This window comes from Lissotriton helveticus, chromosome 1_1 (assembly GCF_964261635.1).
Source record: "Lissotriton helveticus chromosome 1_1, aLisHel1.1, whole genome shotgun sequence".
NCBI lineage: Eukaryota > Metazoa > Chordata > Amphibia > Caudata > Salamandridae > Lissotriton > Lissotriton helveticus.
This window is the reverse complement of record NC_136057.1, coordinates 1,510,162,648-1,510,176,108: the sequence shown is the minus strand read 5'-3', so window position 1 is coordinate 1,510,176,108 and position 13,461 is coordinate 1,510,162,648. Positions and strand designations below refer to the sequence as shown.

At 45.3% G+C, this 13,461-nt stretch overlaps 1 protein-coding gene across 3 annotated transcripts in view; it reads left to right on the top strand.

Moving 5' to 3' along the window:
* NTMT2 (N-terminal Xaa-Pro-Lys N-methyltransferase 2) overlaps positions 1 to 13,461 on the top strand; it is a 690,813-nt gene that overhangs the window by 225,038 nt on the left and 452,314 nt on the right. The window lies entirely within an intron of this gene.

The window sequence follows — 13,461 nt, the reverse complement described above, 5'->3', positions numbered from 1 at the left end:
CCATCCCAGAAGGCCACAAGATCTCCCGCAGAGACCGACCAATGGAGTGGGAGGGGGAATCGCCATCATCCACAAGGACACCCTCAGAGTCTCGACCAACACCGACAACACATTCACCACCGCCGAGCACATGCACTTCCAGATCCACACCGACCCCAACACCACCCTCAGAGGAACACTCGTCTACCGACCTCCCGGACCCCGACCACAGTTCAGCGACACCATCGGCGACCTCGTCACCACCCACGCCCTCGCCTCTATGGACTACATATATCCTCGGGGACCTGAACTTCCACCTCGAGAACAACAACGACGCCAACTCCACCGCCCTGATCGACAACCTCGCCAACCTCGCCAACCTCGGACTCAAACAGCTCGTAATGACACCCACTCACGCCGCTGGACACACATTGGACCCCATCTTTCCGCAAGTCCCCACATCTCCTTCAACCACACCACCGAACCCCACTGGACCGACCACAGATGCGTCCACTTCACCTCCAGGAAACCCACCACACACCACCGCACCCAACAGGGGCCACGCCGTTACTGTGGCAAGGTCACCAAGGACCAACTGAACACCACCCTCCGACTGCGCGAACACCCTCGCCCCACTCAAGACCTCCGCAACCAACCACACCATCAAAAAAGCTGCATGGTTCACTGAAGACCTCTGGACTTCCAAGAGCACCTGTCGAAGGCTGGAGAAGAACACCAGACAGCTACACAGCCCACAAGAACGCCACCCGCAACTCATCAGGACCGCCAAGAGAACAGCCCTCAAGGACCGCCTCGACAACAACGCACACAACAGCAAAGAGCTCTTCAACATAGTGAAAGAACTCTCCAACCCCAGCTCCAACACCAACGACATTCCACCATCACAAGACCTGTGCGACTCACTAGCCACCTTCTTTCACCGCAAGATAACCGACATCCACGACAGCTTCAACACGGACACCCCCACACCCACCACCGACACCACCACCCCGGCGACCTCCACCCGCACCAATCACCTGACCGCCTGGTCCAACGTCAGCGACAAAGACACCATCAAGACCATAAACTCCATCCATTCCGGATCCCCATCTGACCCATGCCCTCATCACGTTTTCAACAAAGCCAGCACAGCCATCGCACCCCATCTCCGGAAAACAATCAACATCTCCTTCGAGACAGCAACCTTTCCAGAGAGCTGGAAGCACCCCGAGATCAACGCCCTACTGAAGAAACCCAAGGTGGACTCCAAGGACCTCAAGAACGTTCGGCCCATCTCCCTGCTCCCCTTCCTGGCAAAAGTCACGGAGAAGATCGTCAACAGACAGCTGACCCGCTACCTTGAAGACAACAACATCCTGGGCCCCTCCCAGTCCGGCTTCCGCAGCAACCACAGCACCGAGACCGCCCTCATCACCGCCACCGATGACATCAGGATCCTCATGGACAAAGGAGAAACCGCCGCCCTCATCCTTCTTGACCTATCAGCAGCCTTCGACACGGTCTGCCACCGCACCCTAACAGCACGCCTCCACGACGCCGGAATCCAAGAGAAGGCCCTGGCCTGGACCACATCCTTCCTCTCCGGCAGAACCCAGAGCGTCTGCCTCCCACCCTTCCGCTCCAAGACCACCAAAAAAATCTGCAGCGATCCACAGGGATCCTCCCTTAGCCCTACACTGTTCAATACCTACATGGCACCACTCACCCACGTCGCACGACAACACAGCCTCAACATCATCTCCTACGCCGACGACACCCAGCTGATCATATCCCTCACCGAAGACCCCCACACCGCCAAAGCCAACGTCTACAGAGGAATGAAGGCCGTCGCCGAATGGATGAAGGACAGCAGGCTGAAGCTGAATTCAGACAAGACGGAGGACCTCATCCTCGGCTCCACCCCATCAGCCTGGGACAACTCCTGTTGGCCTACATCGCTAGGAACAGCCCCAGAACCCACCAACCACGCGCGCAACCTGGGGGTCATCCTCGACTCCGCCCTCTCCATGAGCAAGCAAGTCAATGCCGTCTCCGCGTCCTGCTTCAACACCCTACGCATGCTCCGCAGGATCTTCAAATGGATCCCCCGACACGAGAAAAAACGTCACCAGGCGCTCGTTACCAGTAGACTGGACTACGGGAATGCCCTCTATGCAGGAACAACAACTAAGCTCCTGAGACGGCTGCAACGCATCCAGAACGCCTCGACGCGACTGATCCACGACGTCCCCCGACGCAGCCACATCACACCCCACCTGAGAGGCCTGCATTGGCTCCCCGTCGACAAGAGGATCACCTTTAAACTCCTCATCCACGCACACAAAGCCCTACACAATGCCGGACCAGCATACCTCAACAACCGACTCAGCCTCTACACCCCCACCCGCAGCCTCCGCTCCGCCAACCTCGCCCTCGCCACTTTTCTACGCATCCGGAAATCCACTGCCGATGGCAGATCCTTCTCCTACCTCGCCGCCAAGACTTGGAACACTCTCCCTACCGACCTACAACAGACCAAGGACCTACTGGCCTCCAGGAGACTTCTCAAGACCTGGCTTTTCGATCAGTAGCAGCCCCCCATCCCCAGCGTTTTGAGACCATCACGGGTATGTAGCATGCTCTACAAATGTAATGATTGATTGATTGATTGGTCTGCTTTCCTTTGGTATTCAAGAGATTATAAATGGTAACACAACTTACTTAGCTCGTCTCCAAGTCATAGCCTGAAGGCTGCTTTCCACAGCTACCACTAGGATAGCTTTTTATAAGGTTAACTTTATAACCTACCATCAATAAGGGACGATTGGACTGGTGCAAGGTGCCCACTAAAATAGTGGACATCATATAACAGGCCAACTTCTCCCAATGAGCTTTCAATGAAACCTAACATCACCTATAAAAGAGCTCCCTCAATGTACAACAGCTTAGTTTCCAGCAGTCCCGAATCATCTAATATTACAAACTGGTTGACTGTTCCCAATAGATGTACTAAATGCAAGACATGCAAGGCATGCCAGTACGACATAAATAGAAAATGCTATTCCACTGCATTTTGTGACAAGAAGATAAAAATTAACAAACCCCTCCATTGCAAAACTGAATATGCAATCTATGTACTGGAATGCACATGCCAACTTAGATATGTAGGTAGCACTAAGCTACCGGTGAGCAAAAGAATCTTGCAACACATAAGAGCCATCAACAATTGCGACCCTACTTACCCCGTCGCAAGACATTTTCAAGAAGTCCATAACAATAATTTAAAAGACTTCTCGTACTTTGTAATTGATGCCATACCTAAAACTAAAAGAGGCGGCGACAGGGATCATCAGCTCAGAAAATTGGAGACGCGCTATATTCTTAATATGCATAGCAAATCCTCAGGAGGGTTAAACAACACAGGGAATTTATAGATTTGTTTATAAATATGCCCTGCGCATCCCTAAACTTGGCGCATCCTTTTCCTAAAAATATCATCTTTTACGTTTCTTTTGATCTGTACTGTTTTATCAACATCTCCACGTCATCCCATATTTAGTCTATTTAATCTGATCTTCTAACTGAAATGTATTTTAGAAATAGAATAGTATGATTAAGGTAATCAGGATAGTGACGTAATTGGAAGCTACCAAATCACCAGAACCAGTAAACCTTATGTTTTTTTAATAAGCTGCACTTAGATGCACTAAAGTTTTTAGCACTGAAGTTATGTATTTGTTGAACGTGAAATGAACAATATGAATGGGGAATTTTTTCAATTATTTCAGGTAGCACACAGCACTTTACATTGGTTTTATATAGAATGGAGAATCAATACATTCAATTACAATTTATGATATAAGCAATCGCATTTATGCAATTACTCTAGCAAAGTCGAATCAGGGATTGATCCCAAGATTGTTTACATAATAACACTTTTTCAACTGTCTTTTACATAACAAAATTCAGTTTTTAGAAACCTTTTAAAATCTGATATGTATTTATACATTTTATTTATGGTTCAAGTAATTTAACTATTTATTTTTCAATTATTTAATTGAATGTTTCTATAGGCTATTTATCATCAATTGTGACTGTTCCTTTTTATTTTAAAAGTATTCAAGACATGCTATCAACAGAGACAGATTTTATTCTTTTTCTTTCTCTGATTTATAGAAAGTGAAGATTCGACTCATGTATTGAATGTTCAGAATGTGTCTGTTAGTTCTATTGCTACTCATCAATCACGTGCGAGAATGCAGCACTTTAAATGGTCTCTTGATACTTAACAGCGTTGTCATATGATCAAGGTCCGATCCGGACCGAAACGCGTAATGGCCGACATTAAATTGCAACTTTAGGCACTCACTTCTGGGTCCGTGTCTGCTTTGCTGAAGAAATACCTGCGGGAGGCAAGAAGCAGCCTTTCTGTAAACATGTGTATATATATATAAATATCCATTTACCACTCCGGTGCTAGTACCACCCAAAGGAGAAAACACGAACACGCAAATTTCTTTGATCACTGCTGGCTACAGTGACTTTTTATTCTGCCAGGTACGAAATATCTTCAGTCAGGATGACGCGTTTCGGCTAACAAGTAGCCTTGCTCACATACCTGAGCTGCCCAAACAAGTGCCTTTAAATACATTGGTGCTTATAGCCATGTGATACCAAAACTACTCAAATAGTGAAAAGTGAAAACATACTGCGTGCATGAGAACTACAACCAACATAATACTGGGCTAGTTGATTCAAACTGTTTTACTCCCAATAAAAACTAGCATTGATATATATTTTAAATGCATTCATGTACAAATATTCCGTGTAGCCGTCAAATTTTACTGTAAAGTGTCAACATCTTTCTAAGACAATAAACATAATTAACATATGTCGTAATACACTGCTGTATGGGATATTTAAAATATCTATTTAGTTAATTGTGCAAATACATAGGTATATTAAATATGTAGTGTAAAATGTCAGCACCCTTGGAAGACAAAAAATAATAAATAATAAATGTACAAATACATTTAGGGGGGAGGAATTGGACGAGTAACTAGGTTCATCTCGTTACTCGAAAGTTAATGGGTCTTAAATGTATTTCATTTTATATGCTCAAATGCGCGGTGGCTATCTTAATCGAGCCCCTTCTCGTGGACTCACATTTACTGCCTTGGATACTATTGAAATGTTCAGTCCAACTCTAACCTCTCTATCCTGTATCCCCAAGTCTTGCCGGTTAATAGATTTGTCTAAATTGAAAGATGTGTACATAATTGACAACGCAGTACTCAAAGAATGAATGTGATACGTGCAAGTGGTTAAATCCCATTGTGTAGTTAAATAACCCTATGGGTTAATTTACTTTAAGCAAATTGATTTGAAGAAAGCTCGTGTCAGGCCAATTATGCACTATATTCTCAAGTCTCGATATACTAATATCCAAAATATCTAGGCGTCACCTCTATCAAGGATTGAAACCCAGATACTGGGGAGAATATAGATATATGTGCTGAACCTATTTGACATGCAGTTTGGTGAAAGCACATTAGATAAGTACAGATAACTAGTCATCATCAACTCTATCATAACATTGAATAACCAGCTTGGTCAGGGCTGTGCCGGAGGACTGGAAGTTGTGTAATATTAACTGATGTTTAGAGGAAATGATGTATGTCCTCAAAAATATTCAGTCCCCTCGGGGTCTTGGTGTCGAGTTTGAGTATATACTTAGTTTCCAGTTGTCTCAGTCTCCTTTCACGGTCTCCTCCCTGCTTGCTGGGTGGTACACTGTCTATAACGAAATATTTGAGCATGTCTAGATTACTCGCATGCTCTTCGTTTATATGTCGAGCTACCGGGTAAGTGCCGTCTAAATTAACAGTAGCACGTAAGTGCTGTAGAATTCGTTGGTGGACTGGCAGTTTGGTGCTGCCTACATAACGTAGGCCGCAACCGCATTGCAGCACATAAACCGCATAATCAGTGCGGCAGTTGTAGTGACCTTTCAGTTTGATGGGGATTTCAGAGAAGCCTGTGGTGTAGGTTTTGGTGTTAATTCCAAATTTGCATGCACGGCAAGTGCTGCATTTATGGAATCCTGCACTAGCCGTGAGCCAATCCTTTTTAATATCTAATTCTGGACAAGTTTTTACAAGGTCACATCTCATGGAGCGAGCTTTCCTATAGGTGTAATTAGGTCTAATGGGTAGTGTCTGCGATAAAACGCTGTCAGTGAGTACAATCGGCCATTGGGCATTTATGATGCCTTTAATGGCCTTGGCTTGTCGATTATACGTGGATATAAATCGACAAGGTAGTTTGTCTCTGACACTGGCCTCTGGATCATGCTCGTTCCTGGGAGGGGCTAGTGGTTCTGTACCTGCCAAGGCCAGAGTAGTTTTTAGGAGTTCTTTTCTATCCCTGGCATTAGCTCTAGCCAATGCAGAATCTAATAACTTGGCATGATAGCCACGTTCTAAAAGTCTCTCTCTAGCAGATTTTTGGGCAGATTCCATGGTTGACAGTGTACTGCAGGCACCCCTTATTCTAAGGAACTCCCCATAAGGCAAGCTGGTAATAGTGTGCTGTGGATGGAAGCTTGTTGCATGTAACAGGGAGTTACCTGTGGTAGGTCTCCGATACAACTGGATGGTAAGTTTGTTATGCTCAACTTTTATATATATATATATATATATCCATTAAACATTGCCACAAAAGTGAAGACGCCACACAGCGATGAGTTGAATGCCATTTAATGAAGGGCTGTGGCAAGGCAGGGGAGCAGTCCCACTCTCAGTTTCTTAAATGGCCCAACGCGTTTCAAGCATCACATTGCTCTTGTTCACGGGCTGATCGGCAAAGGGAGGTGGCCGGCAATCTCACAGGAACCGCTGAAATACTGCACCCGTAACCCCGCCCCAGTGGGCGTGATGCACGCACTGCATGCTGGTGCTTGGAGTTCCTGCAAGGTATTACCACAGTTAGTGCCTTTTCACCTCTCTCAAATAAAGCCTCTTGTATTACCCATGTGGGTTAGAGGGTGGCTGCCAACACCCACTATGCCGTATTGCAAAGTCCTTTCACGTGGCTCTCACCGCTCCAGGGAGTTCGCGAGTGCAAACTCAGAATCTGTCTGACAACAGCAGAGCGTCCTCGCGACCAGGCTGGCCGCTCAAATCCATTAAACATTGCCACAAAAGTGAAGACGCCACACAGCGATGAGTTGAATGCCATTTAATGAAGGGCTGTGGCAAGGCAGGGGAGCAGTCCCACTCTCAGTTTCTTAAATGGCCCAACGCGTTTCAAGCATCACATTGCTCTTGTTCACGGGCTGATCGGCAAAGGGAGGTGGCCGGCAATCTCACAGGAACCGCTGAAATACTGCACCCGTAACCCCGCCCCAGTGGGCGTGATGCACGCACTGCATGCTGGTGCTTGGAGTTCCTGCAAGGTATTACCACAGTTAGTGCCTTTTCACCTCTCTCAGCGGTTCCTGTGAGATTGCCGGCCACCTCCCTCTGCCGATCAGCCCGTGAACAAGAGCAATGTGATGCTTGAAACGCGTTGGGCCACTTAAGAAACTGAGAGTTGGACTGCTCCCCTGCCTTGCCACAGCCCTTCATTAAATGGCATTCAACTCATCGCTGTGTGGCGTCTTCACTTTTGTGGCAATGTTTAATGGATTTGAGCGGCCAGCCTGGTCGCGAGGACGCTCTGCTGTTGTCAGACAGATCCTGAGTTTGCACTCGCGAACTCCCTGGAGCGGTGAGAGCCACGTGAAAGGACTTTGCAATACGGCATAGTGGGTGTTGGCAGCCACCCTCTAACCCACATGGGTAATACAAGAGGCTTTATTTGAGAGAGGTGAAAAGGCACTAACTGTGGTAATACCTTGCAGGAACTCCAAGCACCAGCATGCAGTGCGTGCATCACGCCCACTGGGGCGGGGTTACGGGTGCAGTATTTCAGCGGTTCCTGTGAGATTGCCGGCCACCTCCCTCTGCCGATCAGCCCGTGAACAAGAGCAATGTGATGCTTGAAACGCGTTGGGCCACTTAAGAAACTGAGAGTTGGACTGCTCCCCTGCCTTGCCACAGCCCTTCATTAAATGGCATTCAACTCATCGCTGTGTGGCGTCTTCACTTTTGTGGCAATGTTTAATGGATTTGAGCGGCCAGCCTGGTCGCGAGGACGCTCTGCTGTTGTCAGACAGATCCTGAGTTTGCACTCGCGAACTCCCTGGAGCGGTGAGAGCCACGTGAAAGGACTTTGCAATACGGCATAGTGGGTGTTGGCAGCCACCCTCTAACCCACATGGGTAATACAAGAGGCTTTATTTGAGAGAGGTGAAAAGGCACTAACTGTGGTAATACCTTGCAGGAACTCCAAGCACCAGCATGCAGTGCGTGCATCACGCCCACTGGGGCGGGGTTACGGGTGCAGTATTTCAGCGGTTCCTGTGAGATTGCCGGCCACCTCCCTCCGCCGATCAGCCCGTGAACAAGAGCAATGTGATGCTTGAAACGCGTTGGGCCACTTAAGAAACTGAGAGTTGGACTGCTCCCCTGCCTTGCCACAGCCCTTCATTAAATGGCATTCAACTCATCGCTGTGTGGCGTCTTCACTTTTGTGGCAATGTTTAATGGATTTGAGCGGCCAGCCTGGTCGCGAGGACGCTCTGCTGTTGTCAGACAGATCCTGAGTTTGCACTCGCGAACTCCCTGGAGCGGTGAAAGCCACGTGAAAGGATTTTGCAATACTGCATAGTGGGTGTTGGCAGCCACCCTCTAACCCACATGGGTAATACAAGAGGCTTTATTTGAGAGAGGTGAAAAGGCACTAACTGTGGTAATACCTTGCAGGAACTCCAAGCACCAGCATGCAGTTCGTGCATCACGCCCACTGGGGCGGGGTTACGGGTGCAGTATTTCAGCGGTTCCTGTGAGATTGCCGGCCACCTCCCTCTGCCGATCAGCCCGTGAACAAGAGCAATGTGATGCTTGAAACGCGTTGGGCCACTTAAGAAACTGAGAGTTGGACTGCTCCCCTACCTTGCCACAGCCCTTCATTAAATGGCATTCAATTCAATTCAAATCTTTATTCGGTTTGAAAAACCTTGTAAGATACAGACATACAATCATATACATCATGTAACAATATAAACTCATCATAATACATAATGAAACATAATGAAACAATAGCAGCGGGTAGAATATCCAAACATTTCATATCAACACATTTCATTTGCATAAATACCTAAAATTCGGTTCATTTTCCAAGCCATCCATTTGATTGACTAGCTCGTGGTTGGCCCCTCCAGTATACAGAACACTGAATTATTCGAATTAAAAAAATAATTTAACTGTTTTGTTAAAAAGAGAATACACATCAGGACAGTAAACAACAACAACATATAGCAGCTGACTAATAACATGGAAACGTAATAAGGTAGCCTATTTCATTAGGTTTTTAAGTTTTTAGGTTTTTCATCCTCCTAATCAGAGCTACACACAGGAGAAAACGGCTTAGGCTGAACACAATCGTTTGTGCGGTGTCACCCTTAAAAATTCTAAGTCCAACCTTAATTTGTCTGAAGCCTAGCCTTTTACAAATTGGCTTGAGCCATTTTTTCCTAGCTCTTAGATAAGCTGGGCATATAAATAAAACATGGGACTCATCCTCTTTCAACCCCATCTCACATAGCTCACATATATCAGAGCCAGCGACCCCAACCAACCCCTTATTACAAGTCCAGCTGGTTGTTCTCTCTTTTAATTGTAGAATACCATACCGGAACTTTAGATATACACTTTTAGCAAGTGGGGGGTGAATTTCATCCATAAGGGGCTCTAAATACATAGTCATTTTAATCTCGAAGAATTTTGAAGTTAGAGTCCCTATTCTGGGGTTTAGTAACACTGAGTCTCCAATGTAATCCCAGTACCTTTGCTTCAGAATCTTTTTTGAACTATTAGTGAGGGAATCAGGGTCAAACCAGAAGTCACTTAGCCCTAATTTTTCAAACCATTTCTTGACGTACTCTAACCATGGCAAATACATACTGTTCCTTATAGCCAATATCTCTTTCAAGGCTTCTCTATAATCTGTCAGCTCCTCAACGGACCATAGACGGATCCAATAAAGGAGCGGACGAAGAGAAACATAGTCATCTGTACGCCTAAAATTAAGGTCCCATAATACTGGTGTCAGTGGTGTTGACCCTGGAATCCCTAAAAGTTGCCTAATAAACGTGTTTTCCCTCACTCGGAAAGTATCCTTTGAGGCATAGGCCCAAAGGTCCGCACCATAAAGTGAGGATGATTGTGCTTTATATTTGAATAGTTCAATAGCTGGTGAGACCGCTTTAAAATGGCTATTCTTATGCCTCTTTAAAATCGGACACTGATTTTGGGTCAGCCTTAGTTTTGAGTTCTCCAATTGCGTCTTCCATGTGATATGACGGTCTAAGATAATACCCAGGTATTTAAAATTTGGGACCTCTTCAATAAGTTTATTATTTATCTTAAAGACCTTATTGAAACCTTTATGAGGGTTGATTGTCATGATTTTTGTTTTAGAGGAATTAATTTCCAATCCCTTGTCATGACAATACAAACTAAAAGTATTTAAAAGGTTTTGGAGTCCCCTAGGTGTCTGAGAAATTAAAATCGTGTCGTCTGCAAACAACAGTGCCGGAACGGCTTGCCCGCTCAATTTGGGAGAGTCATGCTCGCAGCCCAAAAGAGTTTCGGGGATGTCATTAACGTACAAAGAGAATAAGGTAGGTGCCATTACACACCCCTGCCTTACCCCTTTTGCTATTTTTATTTTCTCGCTAACTTCACCATTTGGTCCCCATCTTACTCGTGCATAATTATTCTCATGAAGTCTAATTAAAATTTGAAGGATATTTGCAGGGACACCCATCTTACTTAATGTCTTCCATAGGGCTTCCCTTGGGACCATGTCAAAAGCTGCCTTCAAATCTACAAATGCCACGTAAATATGGGAACTTCTTATAATCGTGTATTTCCAGACTAAACATAAAAATCTAAAAACCTGGTCTATAGTGCTTATCTTAGATCTAAAACCTGCCTGATATTTAGTAAAAATAGAGTGTTCTTCAATCCAAGAGGTAAGCCGACCCAGAACTTGTCGGGCAAAGACTTTTTGCAGCACGTCAATTAGGCTGATAGGCCGATAATGAGAAGGGTTTGACCTATCCCCCTTTTTGAACAGTGTCACAATCTCCGCCCCCTTCCAGGTTTCTGGAACAGGAGCTCCACAAGAGATCTCATTAGATAGTAAATTAATGTAAGGAGCCCAAATATAATTTTCGTGTTTCCATAAATCACCTGGTATTTTATCAGGGCCTGGAGCTTTCCCTGTCTTAACTGCCTTGATTGCTGAGATTGTTTCTGACAAAGAGAAGACAAGAGATGTATCATGGGCTATAAGGGGAGGCTGTAGGCCATCCCGGCTTTCAATCACACTTTGACCTTCACAAGAATAAAGCGAAGAAAAATGCTCAACCCATGTTTTCTCTTCTAAAAATTTGTCTTTACATTCCGTAGCCCCCCTAGTACCTCTAGCAATGAGGCTCCAGAAAGAAGTCTGGTCTCTGCGCTTGCATGCATCCAACAAATCTGACCAAACCCTTTCATCCCACTCTTTTTTGGCCATTTGCAGGATTCTTTTGTACTGAGCTCTCTTAGTTCTCACCATAACCGCTGAGTCCCCCCTAACTGCTTTGATTAGATCTGATTTGGCTTTCCGGCATGTCTGGTTATACCAAGTAATCCCGGCTTTTTTACCTTTTTGGGCGTTTTGTGGTCTCTTTACCGCCCTACTCAGGATCTCGCCAAGTTGATTGATTAAACATTCATGGGATCTTACCAAAAGCGGTCTTTGAATAACAATGCTTTTCCCTAAGAGAGCAGACATATGCCTCACAAATACATTGTAGATTTGGCTAATAGTTTTTTTGTTACCTAATACCACTGGCCATTTCAGAGATCTACGATTATTTGCCACTAAGGGATCCTGGGACAAGGGTACTATGTTACTAACCCTTTTATCAGGGGTTATAAAGATCTGGATCTGTACAGATAAAATCAGGGGATAATGGTCACTCTCTGTGCGATCATCCACCATTAAATCAATAATCATAGGCCATATGTTTACAGAAACCAGCAAATAATCTAAATGGCTATAGGTCACCCCTCTAGTAAATGTTGGTTTACTGGGGGAATCTGAAGGCAACCGCCCATTACATGCACGTAGGCCCAATTCTAGGGTTAAATTCAGTAGTTGTAAAGCACTCACTGTACAGGGTGCTTTATGATTTGTATCAACTAGAGGAATATTGTTGGCACCGTCCTCATCCTTGTAGATGTCTTCCAGACCTATAATAGGTTCAAACCCTCTATTGAAGTCACCTCCTATAATTACTCTTGCATTTTGATCAAACCCTGTCACAATATTACTCAAGTGGGTTACAACAGATGATTCTATACATGATCGATGTGGTCTACTATAGATATTGATCACGTAAATGCTGCAGCCCATAGTATTTTTTAGCTCAAGCAATAACAGGTCAGGGTTCTTTGTGTCAATTTGCTTGAAAGACAGGCCTCTTGTAATTTTTACCCAGATTGTTAGGCCACCAGAAGGTCTTCCCCCGTTTGTATTTACTGCGGGGATAAAAAAGGATCTATAATTGACCTTGTAAAAGTTCTCAAGCCCCCAGGTTTCCTGAAACATAATTATATCCCCACTGGTCAGATAATCGTGCCAGGCCGGATCTGAAAGGTTCTTCTTCAGGCCTGCAATATTCCAACTGATGATGTTAATTAAATCCGAAACCCCTGGTTCCGTTGTTACCATCTGCGAAATTATTGGTACATTAACATCTAGATGTGATGTTTGCACCATTGAATCAGCAGAATGCATTGGCTGATGGGGGTTTTCAGCAGATGCAATCTGTTTTGGTGTAACTACAGGGGACAGACCAGGGTATATATGGTTTACATCACATGGCTTTATCAAAATTCCACCATCAAGTCAATCACAATCAGATAGACCAGCTAGAGCGTCAAACCTATTAGAAGTACTAACTCCCCAGTTGTAAGATGGAGCCCCAAAACCCCAACCATTTGTAGGCACATTCCATCTAGGAGTAGGTGTGGTAGGGAACGGTGGGTTCAGATAAGTACCCGGCCATACTCCATTATAGTTACCGTTACCTACACATGCTGGGGTATTAGGGTACAATGGACGCTGTTGCATACCTGGCCATCCTCCATTGTAACCAACGGAACCTAGAATCCCACAATTGTTTGGCGGTATACCAGGTCCTTGTCTACCCATTAAGTTCAGATTTTGTCCTGGGGTAGTGTGACGGGGAATATTATGTTGGTTAACATGCCATGGGCCAGTCCTATCTATAGAGACATGGTTTGTGTCACACATTTTAGG